The following is a 24,896-nucleotide window of genomic DNA, read 5'->3' as shown; positions in this document are numbered from 1 at the left end:
AATAAAGAATTGTGGTTTTAATACGAGGTTTTATTCTTGCACTTTTCCGCATATTTTACTTAGTGTGTTTCTGAGTTTTATTAGCTTTGACTTTTAAATTAAATATGTATCTTTTACAGTGTAATCTTGAAAACTGCAAGTCTGTCACAGAACCTCTTTTCATTTCACAGCATTTTCTAATTCAGAAATATTCATATATATTTAGTGTTATTAGCAGAATTATTTCCACCTACACTAAGAATCTCTTTGTCTCAGATCATTTGGATAGGCTGGATTTATTCTACATGTAAAATTTTGTATCACAGTCAGTAGTTCTGAATCCTTTTTTTAGAGTAATTCATGACCACAATTAAGACCAAAATGTTTTATCACAAAAGCTGAATATCTTCAATATGGCTCCATATTCTGGGAAGAATATGTGTTTCATGTGACTTTTAGTTCCTTTAGCTCATTTTCTATACCCTTTGAGGTATAAGACAATTATAGTGACTTAATTAAATAGAAAAGTATGCAATGTAGAATTTATTACTTTATTTTCTGGTGGTGGCTACAGGTTATTGATCTCAATTGATCTTTGTTTGGTGTTTTTTCCCCCAATAAGTGATTATACTTGATAAATGTAATTCAGAGCACATACTCTTACCACTTAATTCCAATAAGGCAATATATCTTTACATCAAATAAAAATGCACCAATTATATGACACAACCAGAGCTCTGGTAACACTAACCTTCTAAACCATCATAGATGTGGCATACAAATGTATTTTCTCAGAAATATCAGTACACCAAATTTGAGTAAGTCTTTCCTATCACTAGATGGCTGTGAAATAAAATTAGAAGATTTCCTATCTGGAAAATAGTCTTATTAAAATGAACAGTGTGCTTAGAAGGGAGTCTAGAGGAACAATTATCCTGTACTCTGGGAAGCAGCTAAATCAAGATAGTCCATTTGATATCAATTTTGGTTTCCAACACCTGCTGTCAGTAAGAATACTTAAAATGACATTTTCCAGTGAAAAAATCAGAAAGTTTCAATAGCATTTTAAAGAATTCAATAACTGTTAGGAAATCTGTCTTCCATCCAGAGGGTAACATCATTGGATATATAACTGTTCTTGGTTCCTTAATTTGTTCAATGTTAGTAGAATTAAAAAGATATCTCAACAATAGATTTTTTTTATTGATCTAATTTTAATGAAACATTCAACATTTTCAAACAAACAGATATATTTTTAGAGTCATGTGAACATGGAGAGTGAATAAAATATCTTTATATTATTAGTATAGTTGGTTCAAAAACTTTATTTCCATCCCACAGGAAATTCTGACATTGTAAAATTTATTTTTATTATTTGGATTGAAAAATGAAAGTGTAGATATTTCTTAATGTGGAGAAATTGGGAAAAAAAAAATAGGCACTTGGACATTACTGCATGTCATTTTCATGTCTTTGCATTCCTATGTGATGTAATCCCTATAACACAAAATATCAAGTTCTAATAGCATAGTGAAATTAAATATAAAGTTCAAATAGAATATCTCTTTCCTGCTGAAGTACACGTGCATTACAAACCTAAAGCTAAGAAGGCAATACTGATTTGTTTACTTTTAACAACCTTAATAGAGTGTATTTATTTAGGAGTGATTTAGTTCCCCTCATTTTGGAGTAAAATTTTGTTGAAATAGGCTGACTGCTGATACAAGATATATTGTTTTCTCCAGATTTTTTCTTCTGAATTTTTTCTTTAAATTTTGAAACATTTTTCAGTTATTTAATATGACTATAGGATCACAAAAAGCATTTTTTTATTTGTTAATTCTTCCAGTCAATCAATAAAAGCTGTTAATGTCAATTAAAGTTTTGTTACATGAATCTAACTCTTCTTCAGCAGACCTAGAAATATTTTTTTTTACATTTTCTACCAGTCCTAAAAAAAAATCATTCAGTAGATTAAATAGTTTTTACAGAATTTTTAATGGATAATTTCCACAAAAAGTCACTTTAGGAAAAAGTTATTTTCTGTATGTAAAGTTGAAGGAAATTCCAAGAAAATTCAAGAGGTTTTTATTTTAAAAAGAAAAACTTCACTTTTGACTCCTTATATCAAAAGTGACCTAAATCAATTTCAGAAAACACTCAGCTTTGCTCAGCTTTGCATTTTCAGCCTCGTGTATATTTTAGCTGAAGATATTTGTACTGTTCTACTTCTCAGTTATCTCCAAACAGTCTTAAAATAAAGAAGCTTAGTTTTCCTCCTTCTCATCTCACTTTCCCCCACACCTTGCTCAAACTGTTGATTGAACAATTTGGCTAAGGCTTTGCATAGCAACTGTGCCTCCAGTACCTGCAGCCACAGATGCAAACGCGACGCTCCCGCAGGATGAGGAGCTGATGGTATCCACAGACATGAACCTACTTGACAAGCACATCGTATTTACACAGGAACTGACTGCAAAGTCCTTTGAGGCTAGTTTTCTTAGTTCTTTACTCAGTGTGGTTATCACTCTGACAAAGCAATTGGGGGCTGCTGAAGTGTAAAATCAGACTGATTCATCCTACAGTTCTATTGCAGACCCTGCTTGTTTTTCCTGCCTGTGGTTTTGAATATAGTAGATGTAGGTTCAATTCCTCTTAGGATTAACAGAATCTGGAATGTTTAATATTCGATTTTGAGATGCTCTGACAGGAAATCAGCTCACATGTAATGATATATAAATGGAAGACTCCACATGTCTACAGCTTAAAAGTTTAATCTCCTATTATCCTCATTGGTATCCTTAACAGTCTGTGTAGCCTAGAGCTGATCATGGCTATCTGCTTTCCTTAGGATGAGTTATATATGAGTTATATAAGAATTAATCTCCATGATTCCTTGGCTGTGCTGACTGCATTGTCTCTGCCTGTACTGGAGCTTAGGCTCCTGGTTCATTTGCAGAACCTTTCCATCATGATGTGGAATGCAAATATATTTTCTCAGAAACATCAGCAGTAGATGCTTGAATTGGAGCTGAATCCTACCCCATGTTTCTCTCCCCTTCCATTACACCTTTTAAAGATCCCAGTAACAGCCCCGTCAGTTTACTGGTCTGTAAGTATACAAAGTGAGCAAACTCTTAAATTTTGCAGATTTTCAGGTCTTTGACTCTCCAAGATGAGAGCCATTTGTCTACATTTTGGAATGTAAAGTTAGACATAGATATAGATTATGCTTTTTCTAAACTAGTTTGTGAGACAATTCATAAAGTGAGGATTCTACTCTATTCGCACTACAATCACATTAGAACTGTCTTTGTAATTTTGTGCATCTTTAGCTCTGCCAGAATAGCTCCAATATCATTCTAGAAGTTTTAAAGCCAGTTCTGCTGACGATTTTTTTTTTTTTTGGGTGTGTGTGTGCATGTGCTGATTATTGTTGTTCTTTCTTCCTTAGGAATATATATTTAAATTTCCCTGCTGCCTCACAGTTCCCACACAATGTTTGCTTGATTGCATATTCTTTGTGGCTTCATTTGGTTTGTCTCTCTAGTGGGAGGTCCTGCAAAAATTTTAATAGACCATCCTCCCCAGAGGAATTTATGGTAATTTTCTTTGTCATCTGAAAGATTTATCACCAAAATATTAAACATGAATAGGAAACTGAACTAAATAAATCACAGCTTAATTCTATAGATGTATGCTGATTTATTTATATGTGGATACAGTACTCAGAGACCCCAGTTTTACTTCAGACCTGCTGACAGATACAGGAAGGCAGCAATTTCATCTTGGTGTAAGACTTTTATTCAACTTACTATTGGTGCTAAGGTTCTTCCACAGTTTTTGATGAGGCATTTGGGTGCAGATGCAGAAAAGTTTGTGAGCTGTGCCTGTCTACAGTATTCACACTATGTTAAGAACTTCATTTCACCAAAGCAACACTTAAAGTGTTGTTAGTGGGCCTCAGCAGGATAATCCAAACCACCTAAATCAGCAGTCTAGACTCTGTAAGTAGACAGTGGAGAGAAGTAAAACTCCTCTCAGGGTCTATGAGTACCTACTTTGGTTAGCAAACTATTTCTCTCCCTTGGATCCTTGGAGCTTACAAATACTCCAGTGTTACGATGTCCTGAGCAAGGGGCAACTTAGAGACAGCCAAAAAATAGGAGTCCCAGTCTGAGCCGAATGCTTGGAGAGTAATCCTTGCCTGGAACAGCTTATAACCTGAAGGTTTGCACGTAGGTTTATTTTTTTTTTCCCCATGAAAAATTGTAGTAATGCGTAGTAAAACCACATCTTTGGTTTTCACTTTTTTTTTTTTAAGTTGTAAAGTTTTTCAGTACATTGAACTATGAAAATAAGAGATGCTTATTACTTAGTAAGGCAATGTAAATGTTATTTTTCACTTCAGAAACAAAAGCAAATGCTACTGTTTCTCTGAGCTTATTTCCATATTTTAATGCATATATCAAGGATTTTCTTATATCTGTCAGTCTTTGTCAGATTTTGGACTCTCTCCTGCTCTGCATAGATGAGACTTGGAAGTTTCATTCAGTATTCAACATTCTTCTTACATTGCTTATTTTTTACTCACACAGAATAATGTACACAATGATTCTGACAAACTATTAACAGACATTTAAAAGCTTCTTTCTTGCTTACTGCTCCTCCTTGCACATCTCCTCTGTTTTAGTTGACTCTTTTCCTGGTATGTGTAAACTATACTTCAGACTCTTTCTCACAGCTAGTCATTGTTGGGATCTCAGATGTCAGACAACTCATTTTTGTTTAGAAATTTCGAGCCCAGACTCTGTTCATTTCCAAGCATGTTCCTGTAAATGATAACAAACTAGCATCATGCTCCAAAAAAGCTCTACTGCTTGTCAATTTATTTTTAAAAAATATCTTCCAAATGTACTGTGAGATTTAACTCTGTAAAAATAAATCCAACAACCATTATTTCTATGATTTTTAAGAAGTAAAGATTTGTTGCTACTGTCTTAAGAATTCATTTAAAGAGATATTATTTTGGACTATGTATTTCTTCTGAAAAGGAAAGTAAACATGATTGTATATAGTTCACAGCATGAGTACTAAAATATTCTGCAAACAATGAATGAAGCTCCCAAATTTTTTATGCTTGGTATTTTGCTTTTTAAATGCCAACATCACATCCAAAGTAGAATCCAGGTTTCTGCTTTCTCTATTTAGACACTTCCCTGTTATCGTGGATTTAGTTCATCTTAAAAGGATGATCATGATTCTCAGTGGTGTTTGAGAGCTTGCAGTGGTGATTAACAAAAGCCCATTTCTATTCTGAAGTGCACTGAAGTATGTAATTAAACGTTATTCTTTTTCTCCAGATTGGAGCTGAGTTTTGAAATAAGAATGGCTTGATTGAAAACTCAGCTTTGTGAAATGGTTGAGTTCTCCCCCAGCTAAAGCCAAGTTCAAAAAGCTGATGATATAGTTAAAAGAGCCTGAGATTAAACTATTAATAGGAAGACCTTCATGCTTACACTGCCTTTAAATTCATCTGTAGTCCTAAAATTCATGATGGCTGCCCATTCATTTCAACTTGATATAAAAATATACAAATCCCTTTAATATCTTTATTTTCTTGATGGACAACAAGCTGAATATGAGCCAGGTATGCACCCTTGCAGCAAAGCAGGCCAACAGCCTCATGAGATGCAGTAGGCAAAGCACTGCCAGCAGGCTGAAGTAGGCAGTCCTTGTCCTCTACTCAGCACTGATGAGATACATCTGGAGTCCTGAGCTTACAGCAGAAAAAAGGATGAACATACTGGATTGACTCCAGCCAAGGACCACAAAGATGATTAAGAATCTGAAGCATCTGTCATTATAGGTTTGGAGAGCTGGGGCTGTTCAGTCTGGAGAAGAGAAGCCTCTTAGGGCTTATGTGTTTAAAAATATCTTTGAGGACATTAAATAAAGTGGAACCAAACTCTCCTTTATGGTATCCAATGATCCAAGCATAAGAAGCAGTAGGCACAGTTTTAATTCCATCATGAAATCAAAACTTCAGGGTTTTTTTGGTGAATATGATCAAAATCTTGTAGAGGTTGCCCAGAGTGGTTGTGGAATCTACATCCTTGGAGACACTAAAAACCCTGACTGGACACCATCTGTAGGAACCCACTCTAGCTAATCCTTCTCTGAGCAGGGCCTAGTCCAGTTGGCCCATCCACTGCTGACCTTAATGCCTCAATGATTCTGTTTGTGGATGATTCACAGACTAAAAGGATGAAAATAAGTTCCATTGATTAGAGTAGTTCTAATGACATTAGCTGTCCTTTTATGACAGATTTGACCCCAGAAATGAAATTACATGTTAAAAATACTTTCATATCTCAACAATTTTTTATCTTTTATTTTAGTATCCTTTCAAATCTTTTATTTCAATTTTTAAAATCTTTATCATAGACAGTTTTGCGAGGAAATGATAGTATTCAGTCTTTAGAGGGAAAAAAGTATATTTTTCTACCATCTTTGCAAAGAAGGTCTTTCCTGAGAAAAACTGTTAAAGCAAGTCATCCATGATGATAAGATAATCTTTTTACCTGTAAGAGAACAATAGATTGTTTAGTCCATAGTTTCTTTCATGCATGATACGAGCATTTTTGTTAGATTTCATGCACTCCTTGGGTCAAGTTACTAACATATGTATAGTTTAAATTATTCATCTCAGAGAACCACATGGGTTTAGCAAGCAGATTTACAAAAGTGCTCTTCAGAACAACAAAAATATTGCAGAAGACATAAATGCTGGAAGGAAGGAAGGAAGGAAGGAAGGAAGGAAGGAAGGAAGGAAGGAAGGAAGGAAGGAAGGAAGGAAGGAAGGAAGGAAGGAAGGAAGGAAGGAAGGAAGGAAGGAAGGAAGGAAGGAAGGAAGGAAGGAAGGAAGGAAGGAAGGAAGGAAGGAAGGAAGGAAGGAAGGAAGGAAGGAAGGAAGGAAGGAAGGAAGGAAGGAAGGAAGGAAGGAAGGAAGGAAGGAAGGAAGGAAGGAAGGAAGGAAGGAAGGAAGGAAGGAAGGAAGGAAGGAAGGAAGGAAGGAAGGAAGGAAGGAAGGAAGGAAGGAAGGAAGGAAGGAAGGAAGGAAGGAAGGAAGGAAGGAAATATAAAATAAAATATTTTCTGTTGGCTACGGGTATAACCTTGGTGAAGAAGCTGGTATTAGGTCTCAGAGGTGTGGTAATCTTCCTTTAAAATATTGAATATTCAGAAGTAATAAATCAAGTTATACTTTATTAGTTTAAGTTCTTCTTAGTGCATATAGACTTTGCCTCCTATTGACAAAAAAAAAAAAATGTCAACAACATTCCTTAGAGGTGCCTATCTATCCATTTTCTTCTTTGTTTCTTGTGTTCAGGATTGGCAGTTCAATTGTTCAGGTTTGTGACAAGAGTCAGCCCCCTGAGCTCTAATTTCCGTTAGTGGTTATTTCCAAAACATGTAAACTCCCTTTAACCTTAAGAATAGAGGAAAACAAACTTCAAATAGCAAGAGTGATGCACATCCATGACTGAATACTTGGATGGATGAAATATGTGGAAATAAAGCAGAGCTTTCACATGATACCATGATATGATTAAGAACATACCATAGTAAATAATATAGATTGAAGTGAAAGTGTATACATTTCAGAAATGTTGTATAGTTATCCTCCTATCTATAAAGAGATACCAATGAATAGGGTGTGAACATAATTACATGAGCAACAATTTCAATAAGGTGATTTGTGTGATTCTGTAATGGTGGAATTAATTTCAAAACTGATTCCTTGCCTAAGACTTGGTTTCCAAAAGATCCAATTTAATTTTTAATGAGTGATATCTCTGTCTTTTGTTTACAGGACAACTCTCAGAAATGTAAATGAAGTGTAATCTGACACAGTTTCATAAAATACCAGTAACAGTGTCAAACAGAATAGCTAGAAGACATCAAATCTTATTTTAGCTAAACATCATTTCTAGAAGATTTCAGCCTTTCCAGTTTGATCACTTTTGGTTTTTTGCCTATGCAGCACTATGACTGTAGTTGTGTGAAAATTAAAAAACAATATTCAGCCTGTACCTACAGCCAGATATCAATTATTGATCTTTGCTAAGAGGAAAACAGAGATCAGTTCTGTAAAACTCTTCTAAACAATTAAAAAAATTGTCATCAATGTTTTTTCAAGATATTATTATGGATCTTCACATCACCCAACTTAGCTTCCCATCTATTGATGAAAGATGAGGGGAAAGGACTGAAGGCTCTGCTCACACTCATATTGTGCCAGCCCCAAGGGTTGTGCCTGGCCATCTGTGCAGGTGATGGAGCTGTATGAGACAAGGAGAGTCTCCTGCTCATTGCTCCAGGGCTGCTCTCAGAAGGCCATTCACTTCAGAAGGGATCCATAGGTATCAGTACCACCATCTGCAGTGAAGCCAATTACAGGCAGACAAGGAGTGAAGCAAGGAGTATTGCAGGGCAGGATTACAAATCTGTATAAGCCTGTAAACTGCTTCTGTTCTGGACTGTCCCGGGATAGAACCCCATCTCTTCTCACCTACCCCATGGTTATCTAAAAAAAAAGAGGCAAATTTTGTATCTAAATATGTTGTAGTCTGAGTCTGTTTGAATAAAATGACATGAGGGATGAAGGGCATTAAGCTTGTAACTCCACTGTCAGTTGAATAGTCTGTTTTACTTCTTTTCCTTATAAACTCTGGTCTGACCTAAAGTGCACTTCTCTGTCTTGTCATAATATTTGAATGAGTCATTTCAGTGATTAATTCTATTATTTTTCTTCTCAGAATTAATTTCTGTTCTTCTGAGTCTGTTCCCTTTTTCAGGCTCTCAGAATCTCTTCCCATATCAAAATTTTGTGGCCCTGATATTTACACTTGGGTAAATACATGGACTGTGGATATTGAGGAATATAACTTTGTTTGTAAATTAACTTATGTAAATTTCAAAGAAAAATAACTTTTAAAAATAAATTAATTCCTAATTTAATCTTTTTGATTAATTTAACTAGGAGAAACTTTTAAAAAATGCAGAAAACCTCTTTATCTGTCTGCCTTAGCAAGAACATACCGCACAGTCATTTCCAATACTGTCTGCATTTGTCAGCTCTTGTAACTTGCATCCTGGCCTGTCCTAACCTTCGCATGACAGGCAGTTAACAGCTTTCATTCCCACATCACCAGTACAGTTAGACGCTAGGCACGGTCTTATGGGATCTGGTCTCTTTCATCAGGACACACTCTTACTTTTTTCAGATTCTTGGAGGCCTCTCAAAATAGTAAGTCCTTTTCTTAAACCCACAAAAGAAAGCTGTATTATTGGATAAATGGTGAACATATCAGGTGGAGATAAAGAGGCCATATAATTTTGTCTTCCCTGTGCTGAAGAAGTAATACCTACAAGAACGGAGTTCAATGATTTCCCTGGGGTACCATGGCTATACACAGATCCTAAACAAGGCTGTGACAGCTACTTAGCAGTCTAGTCCCACCTCCCCACTTCCCATATGTTGAATCTGTCCTTGAAAAGGACTTCCTCCAGATAAAGAGCAATTTGAACTTCTTTGTGCATATACAAAACTCTGTTTATATCAGTGTCCTAATTGCCAGAATATTAAGTCCACATGTTTAAAAACAGGTGAAACACAGAAAAAACCCCAAATATCTGAAATACTGTCTATCCCCTGTGGCATGCATTCATGCACCAGGGGAGAAACATTAATGGACAATCAGAGAATCCTCTAAGACAGTGAAAGTACACTGAATGATCTATTTTCTTAGAAGAACTGCTGTGACAGTGGTTTTTGAATACCAGAATCAGAGAGTCAAAGAGGAAAGGCACGCTCTGCCTCAGTCCTTTGAGAAGTTCCAGGAATTCTTCCCTCTCTTATTTTCAATTGCTTAAACCCACACTTCAAGGAATCTGCTGGACTTTATTGTGTGCTTCTTGTCTACAAAGGTTTTTCTAGCTGGATTCTCAAAGCAGTGAATACAGTTGGGGTTTGCTAGCTCTAAACAAAGATCTTGATACCTGGTTGAACTATAAAAGATCTGGCACCTCTCCTCATAAAAGCCTCCTTGTATCATGCAGCTACTGAATTGCAGACAGAAATTTCTCACATTAGAGCTGGCAGGCAGCAAGGACCATCCCACTCTAAGGCTTGTACTCTTGAGAGCAGGAAGAGGGACACAAGTTCACCCAAGGTTTCTCTTACATTTCATTTGGAAGAATCACTGTGTTTGTTGCTGTTTTAGTAAGAAATCTCTAGTGACATTTTAATTGTACTAAAAGGTTGTATATTTGTTGTTATTGTCTGTTGGCTTTCTTTTTTGTTTTTTTTTTTTAATATTCTCATGTTAATCTGCTGCTGGTTAGAATAGAACATATTAAGTCTTCCAGAAGGCCAATAGAGTATTCTAGTTTAATTTCAATTATCAGCACAGCTCCACCCCTCCTTACATTTCATCATACTGCTAAAATAATGTTACGTTCCCTCATGCTCTTCATTTGCCTTCTTTCTCTTAACTGCTCCTAGTGGTTTTCCTTTCTGCTCTTTACTTTACATTTTCTCCCTCCAGTCAACCCCATGTTCTTAAAACTCCTTCTAGCTCATGTGAAAGAACCCATCTTCTCCTTCCTTCTTCACAGTCTAACCACCCTGGGCTAAATTTTCAGAAAAGTCAGGATATAGAGAAAGCAATGCACACTGAGAGATAACTTCTATTTCAATTTTTGTTTTAAAAATACTTATGTTTCTTATTTTCATCTATTCCTGCAGCAAAGGGGTAATACTCTAAGCAGATTAAAATGATTGGGAAGATATGCCCAGGGACACAAATATTCATATTTTTCATTTGTGCCTAGCTCGTTGCTCCTTATTCTGATTTTGTGCTCTGGTTTTGTATTCATGTTTTTATGACAAAACTGCACTATTATGAAACCAGAGATGCTCAAAAATGAACAGGTAAGCCTTTAAAAGCAATAGTACAGAAACGTTGTTTTGCCCAGGCACATGTCCACTCTCTGGGTGACAGTTTGCTGTACATGAATCCAATCACTCAACTGAGTTCCTTACTCTCCTGAGGTCTCAAGTTAAGAGTAGAGACAGTCGCTGTTCACAACACTGTGAATTTCAGGAATATAATTTCAGGACAGCTGTCACAGTTCTTCCAAGGATTTTGTGTTAACATATGCTCTGCATGGAGACCACTGGTCTGTGGGAGCTCTGCTTTCCCAGTTAGAGGTAAATATGGGTACATGGTGAGAGAATGAGAAATACATAAGTTTTTCAAGACTGTGTAGACTGTGAAAAAAAATTCATCTCTGAATAAATTTCTGCCTGTATCCTGCCACTCTTGCATATGATTCTCATTTACAAGTTGTGTAATGTCTCATAGAGTCTCTTCAGCCTGATGTGATTATTCATAAATCAGTTCTGGTTGGAAAAAGTCTCCTTTTACACCTCTGTGAAATGCTACTGTGAGGTTTGGTTGAGAGGCTGGTCCCAGCAGTAACTTCAGGCTAGCCTATTCCCTTCTGTAAAGATTGTAGTAAAACTGAAAGGGAGAGAAAGGATAGGAGTGAACAGTGGAAGAGAGGGAGAAGGTAAGAACTGTATGAGCCATTCTATCACTGAGAAAAATTCTTGTGGGATCATGGTCTTAAACATCTTAATCATGATGGAGCTTACAAAGCAAGTGAATGTTGCAATGAAAATGCTTTTACCAAGTAAATTGGAATTCATAAATTCATATTTAATATCTCACATCTGCTATTTGTTCTTTAAAATGTAATAGTGCCTACAAGGTCACTTGAAAGAACACTGTTCCCTTACACTATAAAAAATTATATGCACTCAACACCAAATGCTAGCATATGGTAAAAAACAGTAGAAATTGGAAACAATTATTTTATTAAGACAAATGTAAAGGGTGGCTGTCAAAAGACACTGTTTATAAACATTTTTAAGAATTTTATTCCTATCAGCACAGGGGAATTCCTTTATGATTTGGTCAGAAAATTGTATTCTCAGTCTTTATTCATTCACCACCAGCAGTCTTTAGTTCACAGTTTATAAAACTATTATTCACTACAATGAAGGGATTAAAGCTAGTAAGATATACTACTCACAGTAATTATATATTTCAAAGAATATCTTAATCTTGATACTGAACCCTATAACTATATTTCCTGGTCTTTTTTAGGTACTCTTCTAAAGCTCTGGAATATAGCCTTTGTCCACTTCCACTCCACAAAACCATCACAAAAGTTTACTCAATAAGTAATATTAAAAATAAGTTAGTCCAAACGATTTGAATTCTTGTTTTTTCTCCCACAGCTCAAAACCAGGAACTTGCAAACATACAATGTTGAAAAATGCTGAAATGAATGCTCCAATGTTGGAATATGCTGAAAGTAAAAAAAAACAAAAAAACCCTGACATGAAAGATATATTAGAAAGCAAAGTTTCATGAAGGAAAATAGTGAGTGAATATGTCTCCAGTATGAGTATTTATAAACAGATAATTAAAAACTTCAGCTGGCCTGTAGGTTATCCAGGACAAGCAAGAACATGGCTGAATTGCAGAGTAGGGGAATGGGGGACTATGTTCTAGTAACATACAGTTCTTCAGACATATTTGAATAACTCCCTGAGTTATGTTTTTAGGTGTTTAAACACAAATGTATTTATGGTAACAGAAGTTGCAAACTCTATAAGCCTACATGTGTGATATAATGTGGATGTAAAAATCTAATTTGTCACTTTCTAAAATATCTATAATTTTGTATCCACCATTTCTCTCTAAAAGAAAACAATGCCACATATTCTAGAATGAGATTAAAAAATATGGGATATCTTTTTCTAAATTCCCACCTGTTCTTATATTTCATTTTCTTTCAATTCCACCAAATTCATGGAAGACTAACGGCCCTAGAAATGATAGAGTGGGTTCATTTCTGGGAAGTTAACAGCTTATCAAGGGCAATATAAACAAAAGTGGCACAAGTTAGTGTTTCATAAAGCCGCTTCGTGTATGTGTATGTCTCAAATCCCAAGAAATTTCTGAATCCTCACAGAGCATTGTGGTGCACTTGTTGCAAAATAAAACCAATTTGCTTAGCATGAATGTCTGCATTACAGATTCCAGAAATAGCCAAACACACTTATCTGTTCATTTACTGAGAACTCCTGTTGCATTACTGAAGCTGTTGCCCTCAGATAACAGTGGGAGTCAGATTGGTGAAATCAGTATGTGATTTCAGTTATAACAAAACTTGCAGTAAACTTTCAGATCAGACATTTTATAATATTTTGGTTAATTTGACAAGGAGTAATGGCTTTAAATTGAAAGAGGGTAGGTTTAGATTAGATACTAGGAAGAAATTCTTTAGTGTGAGAGTGGTGAGGCACTGGCATAGGTTGCCCAGAAAAATCACCAATACGCCATCCATGGAAGTGTTCAAGGCATAATTGGATGGGGCTTTGAGCAACCTGATTTAGTGGTAGGTGTTCCTGCCCACAGTAGGGGTTTGGAACTGGGTGGTCTTTAACCCAAACCATTCTATGATTCTGATTCTAGGATCCTGTGCTATTCACATTCATGAAGGTATGTTTCAATCCTGATATTTAAAAAAATATATTTTTTCATAATCATTAAATGCTTCCTGTGATGCAATACAGAATATGCTCAAAAGTGCGAAGTACTGAAGCCATGTTCAAAAAACCCTTCTCTGATCACACTGCAGAGGCTTGATCTGCACCGGTCTATATGCATACCCAAAGTTTCCATATGAGTAGTATGCAAAGTTTCTGCCTGTCTCTCTACAACTTTAAAAACAATGAAAAATAAAAAGACAAAGCTAACTGTGTTTTGATAATTTTCTTCTGTTTTCATTTTTTTCCTTTAGTCTGTGAGGTGATGGCCTGAAAAATAAAAAAAAATCCTGATCTGCTACTTCTACCATCACACAATTTATTTTACTGCTGGTATTGTATTAGAAGGGTTTTAAATGCTTTATTACTAAGTTTCCAACCTTAAAGGATAGGATTCAAAACTATGGTGTTTCTGAAGCACTTTGAACACTGGAGAATATGTTACTCAGCTCCTATACAGCTTTGTTTAGAAGTCTGTCAAATGGCTCTGGAAAACAAATCAAAATACAAAAATTTTCTTTGAATGCCATTAAAATAATAGTTCTTGGGTATTATAAAAGAACTTCCCAGGTCTCTTAGATATATAACTGAAATACAGTCATGGTAAATGATTTTAGGTGAGGTGAAAATTTAACCAAGCCTCCTGAGAATCAAATTGTAAGTTAATACTGCAAACACAGTATTATTCTCTTTTCTGAAATAGCCATTAGGGTTGTATTACTCGAACTGTATTTACCTTTTCCTTAGAGAAAAAGAGGTGAATGACAATATTTGGATTAAACATAATATTACCAAGGCAATACATATACGTTAATGAGATAGACAGGTAAATCAGCCAAATAATGTTGCTAACTGTGCTATTGCTTCAGAATAATCTTTCACCCTCACATAAATAGTGGAAGCCAGAACTATAAAAGAATTTAAAAGAAGGCAAAGGTTTTGCAGGATAGTAAAAGTCTGAACGTGATCAATCTCTTTCAACATGCTGGAGACTCTAACTGCAAATTTTGAAGGATGAGTGTAGCTGATAAATGACAAAAATGATTAGTCTGAAATATTTACTATCTGTAGTGCTAACAGTCATTTCATCTATATTAATTGGCACAGTGTCTTCTGTGCCAGATGGTCTATTGCAGAGAGTGAACATTACCCTCGTGGATTTATCCAAATTATGTATTTGACGTTTGGATGAAAGCGTTTTGCCTTTTTTACTAGTTGAGCACAGAGAATTATGTCTATCATATTTATGCTATTATTCTATACAGGTCATCAATAAATATACATACAAAGGTCTAACTGGGTTCTAAGCAAAGACAGCTATGATGTATTTTGTTTGATAAAGCTCTAAAAACTTCAGTGTTATTATTATCAGTGCTTAACTCAGCTTTCAAATATAAATTCTGATGCCCTGTTGCTAAGGCAGTGAACAAATACTAGAGAAGAAAGTCACTGGGAAGTGTAATACTTTACCATCTTCCCCAGATCTAGGTACCTTGGGGAAGACTGACTGGAATACTTCCATAAACATGCTGTGTTTTGGCCTAATTCCAATACAGGTGTTATAACTCCCTTCCCACTGAATATTGACTGCCCAAAGGTGATTGCTGTAGGGCTGTATCATCCACCAAGCACGGTGATGTGGCAGTTTAGCTCAGCTCCCTGACTGACTTCAGCCTCATAGCACTGGATCACTCATACCAAGAGCTAGTGTCCTTGGAGGGAGGTGGAAAGAAGGGACTGTGCAATTCAACAAAAGCATATTAGGTAAGAAGTTGCCACAAGGATGGCTGCTACTCAAAGGACCAAGATACTCTCAGAAAGTCTAGGTTTTCACTCAGTATTTGAATAGAAGCCATCTGGGAGTTGATAGTTTGTTAACTTTTTAATAGTCCATCAATAAACCCCAACAAACCAAAGTGACAGTTTATTTGCTATTATGTAACTAAAAGCTTCCAACACAGACTTTTTATTAATCACAGCATTAAAACATGGCACAGAATGTGTGAGATAAGGAGATCAAGGGCTGGAAGCTCCGTGCAGCTTAAAAGGTGTGATAAAAGATGGGATCGTCTGTTCTACATGCATACATACATTCAAAGGATATACTGGGGACTATACAGAGAGAGAGAGTCACATTGAAAGTAAAGGGATGAAAAACTTAAAAATAGGGAGGGAGGTCAGTGGAAAGCAAGACAGAGAGCAGGATGTCTTCTGTCAAATGAATCCAGTGAACACAAAGAAGAAGGTAAGTGCAAAATGAAAACAAAATAAAGCAAAGTAGAAGAATGAGAACAGCAAGAAGGAAGAAAAGAGAGTAGGAAGACATGATATGGGCATATAGAATGGGAAAAGAATGAAAAATTCAAAGCTGAAGAGGAAATAAGCAAAGAAATGGCAAAGATGTTTGCACTCGGTGCTTCTTTTTGCTCAGTCTTTGCCTGTCTTGGAAAAAAGTGATGCCAGAAGGCCAAAATCATCAGACAATTTGTATAGCAAGAATTTTCCTTTGGAAGAAATAACAAATCCTAGCAATTATATTTTGTCCAAAGCACTCTCTTCACCAGTGAAACGGACTAGGGAGACATTCGGTCCTTCACAGTCCATTTTTATCTGAAATAAATCAATTACATTTTGGAATAACTATCAAAGTTTTCAGGAGAAGATTTTCCCTGTTCCTCCTACAAGTAGGTCCGTGATTACAATTCAAGTGTATGTGTGGGGTTCAAGCTCACTGTGAATATTTAAATAAAACAGTCATTGAATAGCTATAACTTGCTGCTTTGTACCCTGGCTTATGCTTACCTCAGAACATTCACCTGCTGCAATAAAGGACATAGGCTGGAAGGAGGTCAGCAAAGGCCAGAAATGTGAATTAACATTATCTACCTGCTAAACAAAGTGATGATTCATGAGTGAAAAACAGGCATGATTTTAAAGGTCACTAGACCCAGTTAAACTGCATGTCTAAGACTTGTGTATGTGGCACACACAATACGCAGACCTACCATAGGGGAATTCCTTAGGTATTCATTGGCATGAATAATTCTGATCTCGTTTAGCACATAGCCATACTAAATGACAAAGAAAATGAGCTATAGTCTCAGATCCATAGTCAGTGGTTGTATTACGTAACTTCCACGTCTTGCAGAAATTCTGGCACTCTCTATAGCTTTAAACCCTCTTAGGAGACATGAACTATTTCAAGAGCCAATCTCTGAGAAAATTCACCTTTGCAGCCTAAGGCATAAGGAAGGCTCGCTCCTGGCAAAAGCATAGGTTTGTAATTTTACAGGATGCTCTCATAGGTCATTTTTGGATGGCTTTCAGACTGATGCATTAAGATGATTTTAGCCTTTATTCAGTAATGCTTTGTTATTTTGAGGTATTCATTTCTTCTTTTTTTTTATTTTTTTATTGCTGCTTTTATCTCTGGCACTTAGAATGCCAAGACAGATCGCCTCAAGAAAAATAAAAGGCATTATTATATTCTGTCTCTATCCAACATTTGTGCTTTCAACACATAATAAATATTCAGATGTGTTTTATGTCATTAGCTAGAATGGGAAGTCTGTCACTGAGAAAAGGAAGACCTATTTAATAACAGCAGGGCCAAGCTTCCTTTAATATTATGAAACTAAGCAACTTGATATTTCATCATGGTCTTTAACAAAAGCCTAACAACCTAGTGTAGAACTGTTTTTGTCTGTGTGCTACTGGGCTATAATCTTAAGGTATTTCTCTGAAATCTTCAGCACAATAATACACATGACATTTGTCATTTTATGGGCTGCAAAATACTACCAGTGGTTAGTCCATACGTGTTTTCTAGAGATCCTCCTTTAATTTTGACTATCTTAACTGGAAGGGGGCAGCCAAGGCCACATCCAAGATGAGATGGTTATTTGAACTCCACTTCTCATCTGCTGGTAAGATCACAATCCCTGTTCTTCTCTAAATAAAAAAGGAGAAGCCACTTTAATAGTGAACTCTGAAACAAAAGATAATGGAGGGTTTTCAAACCATGATGGTCTATTATTAATTACTTTACTTCTGTTCTTTTGTTTGGGGAAGCAGTATGGTCCGTCCACAGGCAACCAGGAATGTAGCATTAGTTCAGTTTTACACTACATGAGTCATTACCTCTTTCAGTAACTACATCTGTGAAGTGCAGATTTTGGTCATAGTAATCACTCCTTGAAAAAAATATCTTGAAGTGGTTTGCAAGGAAAATTACATATCAATCTGTGTTAGGAATTTTTATTGTTCAAAAAATATGCAAATATATTCCAAGTCAAACATTGAATGGTACTATTTTGCTAAACTTCACTGCAAATTTTAGTTAATTAATCCATGTATATGAAATATTTTATTTTAAAAATCAGTTGCAATTTAAAGTAATTAAACATTTTAAAATGTTAACATAGTTTCTTAGTAACTAGATACCATTCAATTATCATCCTTGAAAAATCACTTCATGATTGGTGACATTTTGTCTTTTCTTCTGCATTAACAAAACATGATTCATAGTTTTCTTTTGTCTTCTGATTACCACTATTAGTTCAGAAAAGAAAGTGAGTCAAATTATTTATTTTACTTGAAGCTTAATTCAGCATCAAGGTCATACTCAAAAGTGAGGCTACAAATTGAAATAGCAAGGTCTAAATGCAGTACATATTTTTTCTCATTATTTCACTGATATAAAAATACAATAAATTTTTATGTAAAAATACAGTAAATTGTACATTAATAGAAAAAACACAAAATATTTTCCCCACCTTTTTTTTTAGCTTCTCTTCCTCACTTCACCTGGCAAAATTCCTTTTGGATACGAGAAACTCAACTGCATATATTTATCTCCCTGGAGAGAGACTGAAGGAAAAAAAAACATGTGACAGATGTTAGTCACATTGCTTAATGTACTACTGGAACACATTCAGAAACTATGGTGATGATCATGATATAAATAATCTATATAGAAGAGAATCCTGAAACCATTCCTCTGAGAAAATGTTCATTAATTTCAATTAGGCTTTTACCTAAGTAATGATTACCTGGCCAGATTATCAGATTATAGGTATTATTATGCTATTTTATAATATAAATAAATAAATATTAAAACATCCTTATGTTATTCCTAAAACTTGTTCTCAAATGTTTTTGACTTACTTTCTTCAAATAAGGTGAATTTACTAATCAAAATGTTCATGATAAATGGCAGCACCACAGGTAATAAAAGCTCTGTAAGTGGTACTAGCCAACAGCTAAATTAATAGCCAAAGTGCGTCTTATCAGTTTGTACTACCTGTTGGCCAGGATGTGGTCAGCACTGTGGAATGGCTCTACTAGGTCAGTCAGAAAGGATCACCCAGCTGGGGGTCATCTCTCTGCTCAGTCTTTGTCTGAGCTTATGGAACCTGTTTTCTCTTCTAATTTGTTTCTTTTCTAGATAGAAGAGTCTTAGCTTATTCTATATGCCTCAGTTTTGTCCCTTTTGGAAATAAATACTCATCTTTAATAATAACTGTTACTACCATTATTTTGCTAATAATTCAAATTCTGCTATATCCTTTTGAATATTGGGGAGCAATGGGAGAGAGGTCTGAACTGTTTTAAAAGTGATTCATGATTTGCAAATGAAAATTATGTTGTTCACAGGTTTGTTTTTTTGGTTGTTTTTTTTTGTTTTGTTTGTTTATTTTGTTTGTTTGTTTTTCCTAACAGTTACTACCATTTTATTTGAGTTTTTGCCTGTTATTCAGAATAGGACTGACATATTTGTGGGACTAACTCTCATTATCTCAAGATTTTTCTTCTGAGAGGTAGCACTTAGCTTGGAGCTCATCATTTTATATGTGAATTTGTGTTTTTTTCCTCTTGTGCATCACTTAACATTTTTCTGCACTGCATTTCATCTGCCATTTTATTTTCCAATCAGCCTCATAAGTCTCTGCAGCAATTTTTCACAGTCAGTCTGCATTTTTCCTATTCTGAATAATTTAGTATTAACAGCAAGCTTTCCAAGCTCCTTACAAAATGCCTTTTCTAGGACTTACATGAAGTCATTGTAAAGCACAAGTCTCACCTCAGCCCCTTGCGAAACTCCACAGCAGCATAGAGTGATCCTTGGAGTGTTCTGCACAGGGCCAGGGGTTGAGCTTGATGATCATGATGGGTCCCTTCCAACTCAGCATATTCTAAGAGTGTATGATTTTCTTTAAAAGGCTTGAGAGATGGCATTGTCAAATACTTTGTAAATACAGCTAGACTGTATCAACTAAATCATTCTTCTTTTCATGTTTGATGACTTTGTCAAAAAAAAAATACTAAAACATCCACAGCACAGAACTCTCCTCTACGTAAGGCATGCTGGTATCTCCAAGGAACTTTTCTTTTTCCAGATGCCCACTAATTTTGTTGTACATTTTGACTACAAATTTACCTAATATGGAAGTCAGAGAATCTAGCTACCCCAGTCTTCCCAGAAAGTCTCTCATATACCATCTGCTGTGGATACATTGATGTGCACAACGAATTCAAATGACATAGAGGAAATTCTGACCATATTTTACAGGAAGATTCCAGGCAATTTCCTGCCCAAGGTGAAACTTGACTATTTGCAGATAGGAATGCAGTAATAGGAACAACTCACTGAATATTTTGGTCAGGCAAATTGCAAAATACTGCTGATATCATGACATCTTGAGTCTGAGCCATTTTTGAAAGAAAGTGGACATGATTAATTTATTTTGTGCTATGTTCAGATCCCATACGGCCTCTACTTATGGTACTTAGCACACCAGCCAGAACCCACCTGTACAATTTTTTATTTAAGGGTTTATAGATAGTGCGATTGTGAAGGCCATGAAACAGGTATCTGGACATTTTACTGAGGCAAAATAATTTCTGGAGAGGTACTGAAGCAGGATTTCAAAGCTGAGTGTGCAGTCTAGAATGTCTAAGCAGCTGGCCAGAGCTTACATTCTGTTACTGAATATTATTCATGTGCTTATGAGCTATTTTAGATCCTTGTCCAACATCTGTTGCTTTCAGAGTGGGAAGAGAAAACCATGTTCTCCATCCTATTTCAGAATTTTACTCTCATTAAATACTATGGTCAAACCATGGTACATCAGGTATTTCCACTTTGAAGGCACAGCCTGAATGTGGTATTTCATGTAAGCCTTCAGAAACATAATTTTTTTTTTTTCCATTAATAGCAGGAGGAGAGATGTGTGACACAGAAATACCCCCATTTATACAGATTTTGGTTTTTGTAGGAATTCCCGTTGAGTGTGCTGACATCTTGTGGCTGGATGGATATTTCAACAAGTCATGTGTATGCTGAGGGGAGGCAATTCCTGCACAGCATCTTGGGATCTCCTGCTCTTCTTGAAGTCTTCAGCCAAAGGCCCCATGCTGAGAAACATTTTGAATTTGACTACACAACATTGATTGTTTTTCTTCTTTCTCGGTTGGATTTTCTTATTTCACCTCAAGCCCCATAATTTTGGGGGAAAAATAAATACATTTATTTTCTTCAAGTCACGCAGTCATTAAATCTCTGTGCCTGAAACATGGACCAGAGCTGTATGGTAGCGATAGCAAGAATGCTGGCATGTGTTTGCCAGTGAACTGCTCTTCTTCTGGTTCTTGGCTTCCTTTTGTGACCAGATGTTCGCAGAAAGAGGGAATGTTGTGCTGTTTTTTTCCACAGCGTACAGGATGGACAGCTGTGCTCTAGTTCTTTGGGATTTTGTTTGTTCACTCTTTCTAAAAAATATATATCTCCCCCAAGCCCTTCTTTTCGCATCCATTTACAGTCTAAAGATTACTTCTGTCACTGGTGTCTTCTGGCTATTATGTTTCTGCACATTGCTCCTCCTTTGTCTCTGCAATCTCCTATCCACTCTATCTTTAAAAATTCTGTCTTCTTTTACTAACTGTAGTTTTTGGTCCCCTGTTCAAATTTCTAGAGCTGAGAATTTGTTGTGCTTTTCTGCAACACCAGCAGCTGATTCCACAACAAAATTTACCAGCTTTCTGTCATCCTGCTGTGAGCGACAAGGTGAGGAGCAGAGCCTGTGAGAGTAACTCAAGGGAAGCTGAAAAGCTGCTCAGGGTTGCTGCAAATATTATTTCCATGCTGAAGGCCCAACAGACAGGGCGACTACAGGTGTTCCCAGAGCAGATACTAACAGCAGGTAATACAGAATCTGTGGCTCTTCTGGGGTTAATAAGATGCTTCTGAGGACCAGGGTAGAGGTTCTGTGGGTAGCTGCTGCCTCAGGCATAAGGACTGGCATCCACTGTGCTCGGTGTGAGAGTTAGACACAGAGGCTCAATGTATACAATCTGTCTCCCCCTGTTTATGTTCATGATTCATCTGTGCCTACATACTTTCGTGAACAGTATGCTGCACTATGTTATTAAACACAAAACTGTGTACATAGCTTCTGGGATTTGTATGTACGTCTCATAAGAAGAAAGAAAGGGTTTCAGTGAAATTGTGCCCATATGGCAGGTCAGCATGCATTAGTCTCCACTTTTCTGATGTGCCTGTTCTGAAGAACCATTCAGAGAATTTATCTAGCCAGCACTACAGGAAATTTCCAAGCAGAAGAGGATATATACACATATGTTTCATTAAGATTTGATGACATTTTCAAAAAGGTGGTGTATCAAAAACCAGAAGGCAATATGATCAAAGTATGTTCTATGTCCAGCATATTGTCAGTAAAGTGGAAAGCTTACAGATATCAATGTATTAAGTGTATTTATAACATATAGAGAAAATGGAAGAGAATTTAATGACTTGATAATCGTTTTAGGCAAAAACGAATTATTATGACTGAAAATGAGAAAAATCCTAATATCTTCAGGAGACTTTTGCAACACAGATCTGTAGTTACACTGTCAGAAGTTATTTGGGAAAATTAGGAGATTGAATTATTTGTGAGGTCAACACAAGAATGAATAAATAGATCTTATAAAAAATGTACACATCCCAGAGAAATTTTTATAGCTCGTAACACACTGAATTTGGGCCCTTTCACTGCCAATAGATCATATGACTAAGGAATGCCTGTCTGACAGAAACATACAGTTAAGAGATGCAGACAGAAAACCAAAACTAGATCAGTTCTCTTGAATTGTTCTCTGCAGTAAATACTACTCTTTTATTTTTTTTTCCTGGATATTTTGATGAGGAATAAATTTGAAAAGAATCTATTCTGGTTTATTTATTTTCAATAACTGCGTACCTGTCAGGAGATTTAACCCGCATTGTATTTGTATAACCACAAACATTAACCTCATCTCAAGAACTTTCTCCAAATCCATAAATAAATTACATTTCTTTAAAGATGTTTTAATAAGGTTTATGTGGGATAGAAGTCAAGCTTAGACACTGCAGACGCCTTTGTGCTGGAAAAAGAACTCTATGACCAGAAAAATTATAGTTCTGAAAGTCTGTTTGTAGGCTTTTCTGCATAACTGCTATATTAAAGTTGCTATAATAAACCTTGTTCAGCTCTTTATTGTCAACTAAAAATATCTACTTCGCTTGTAACTCACAAACTGTAAGAATAAGGAAATACATTTTTCCCTTCTTCCTTTTGTTCCTTTTACTTATACAATTTTTCCCATAAGTTGCTAGGAAACCTTAACAACTGGATACTTAAGAAAACAAAGATGTGGCCAAGCCTCAGGGAAGGAGGGCATCTAGTTGCAGTGGAGATATCTCTCTGAGGGAGGAGAAACCGTCAGAATTGGGCAGGTGAAGGTGCGGGGGCAGCTGCTGGTCTCTCGCTCTCGGCATCGGAGGCCGGCCCAAGCTGCTGTTTGCTGTGGGGAGAATTCCCTGTCACCGCCGGAGCCCAGGCCTGTACCGCCTCGGCCTTCCCGGGGGTGAGCCCGTGCTCGTAAGAGCAGCTGCTGGACTGGGACGTTTTTATCACCCACCTCACTAAAAGAGGGACCTATCCCCATCTGCTCGGGTGCCGGGATCCTGAGCTCACTCCTCTGCCCTGCTGGCAGCCGGGTGCCGCTGTCCCGCCCCTGCTGCTTCTTCGGCGCTGCCCCGAGCTTTCGCTGCTCTGTTGCCCCGCACCCCCTGACTGCCGAGACATCCAGCCGGGCCAGCTTGCTGTTTCCGAGAGTCCTGCAGAGCACCGGGACCGGCCGCCCCAGGTAGGTTTGTGCAGCAAAGCCTCTCCTCCACCCTTTCCCCTCTGGGCCGAGCCGCCATTACCGCGTGTGGCCTCAGCCCGCGGCACAGCGCCCCCTGGCGGCGCGGCGGAACCACCGCCCCCGCCCCGGCCGGCGGGAGCAGCAGCGCCGCCTGCCGGCCGTGCCCGGAGCTGCAGCCAGGGGAAGGGTCACTGCGTCCTGTTCTGTTCGGGGCTAACGCCGGAGCTGCTGCTGTGTGTTTGCCTTATTAAAGTAAAGAGCTGTTATTCCTATTCTCATGTCTTTGCCTGAGAGCCCCTTAATTTCAAATTACAATAATTTCGAGGGAGGGGGTTTACATTTTCCAGTCCAAGGGAGGCTCCTGCCTTCCTCAGTAGATGCCTGTGTTTAAGACACTTGCCAATACTTCCTTGAGTATTTTTTTATTTTACTACATATTAATATTTAACATAAATTCTTCTAGCTCTGATCTCCTCAGTAAAAGAGAAGGAACTACCAAAGAGTGTCCAGCAGAGGCCACAAAGATGATGAAAGGTCTGGAGCATCTCTGTTATGAGGACAGCGGGGATTTTTAGTCTGGAGAAGGTGAGACTAAGAGGGGATCTCATCAATACATGCAAATATCTCAAAGGCGGCTGCCAAGAGGATGTGCCAGACTCGTCTTTGTGGTGCCAGTGACAGGATGAGGAGCAATGGCAATAAACTGAAACACAAGAAGTTTCACCTCAGCATGAGGGACAACTTCACACTGAGCGTGGCAGAGCACTGGAACAGGCTGCCCAGGGATGTTGTGGAGTCTCCCTTTCCAGAGACATTCAAAATGCTCCTGGATATGTTCCTGGATCTCCAGAGGATCCTCCCAACCTCAACTATTCTGTGATTTTCTAAACTCGTTAAGCATTGTGTGTTTGATCTAAATGACACCATACAGTCTATCAATATTACTTTCAATGATTTAAAGCTTATTTTTGGAAAACATCAATCTAAAAAAGTAGTGGTTGAAGATTTCAGCACAATTTCAGAAATTTCTGTTACTGTG

At 37.0% G+C, this 24,896-nt stretch overlaps 1 long non-coding RNA gene across 1 annotated transcript; it reads right to left on the bottom strand.

The window, feature by feature from the left end:
• Nucleotides 1-1,173: 1,173 nt before the first annotated feature.
• Nucleotides 1,174-24,000, bottom strand: LOC111923031 (uncharacterized). Its single transcript, XR_002860877.2, has 5 exons — nucleotides 23,630-24,000; nucleotides 19,752-23,512; nucleotides 18,445-18,538; nucleotides 6,488-6,563; nucleotides 1,174-4,828 (listed from the first exon to the last, which is right to left on the bottom strand). It is a non-coding gene; the product is annotated as an uncharacterized LOC111923031 (long non-coding RNA).
• Nucleotides 24,001-24,896: the final 896 nt, after the last annotated feature.

Source organism: Cyanistes caeruleus, chromosome 4 (assembly GCF_971803275.1).
Source record: "Cyanistes caeruleus chromosome 4, bCyaCae1.hap1.1, whole genome shotgun sequence".
NCBI classification, from domain to species: Eukaryota; Metazoa; Chordata; class Aves; order Passeriformes; family Paridae; genus Cyanistes; species Cyanistes caeruleus.
Note: the sequence above shows the minus strand (reverse complement) of the source record. Positions and strands in the feature narration are given on the sequence as shown.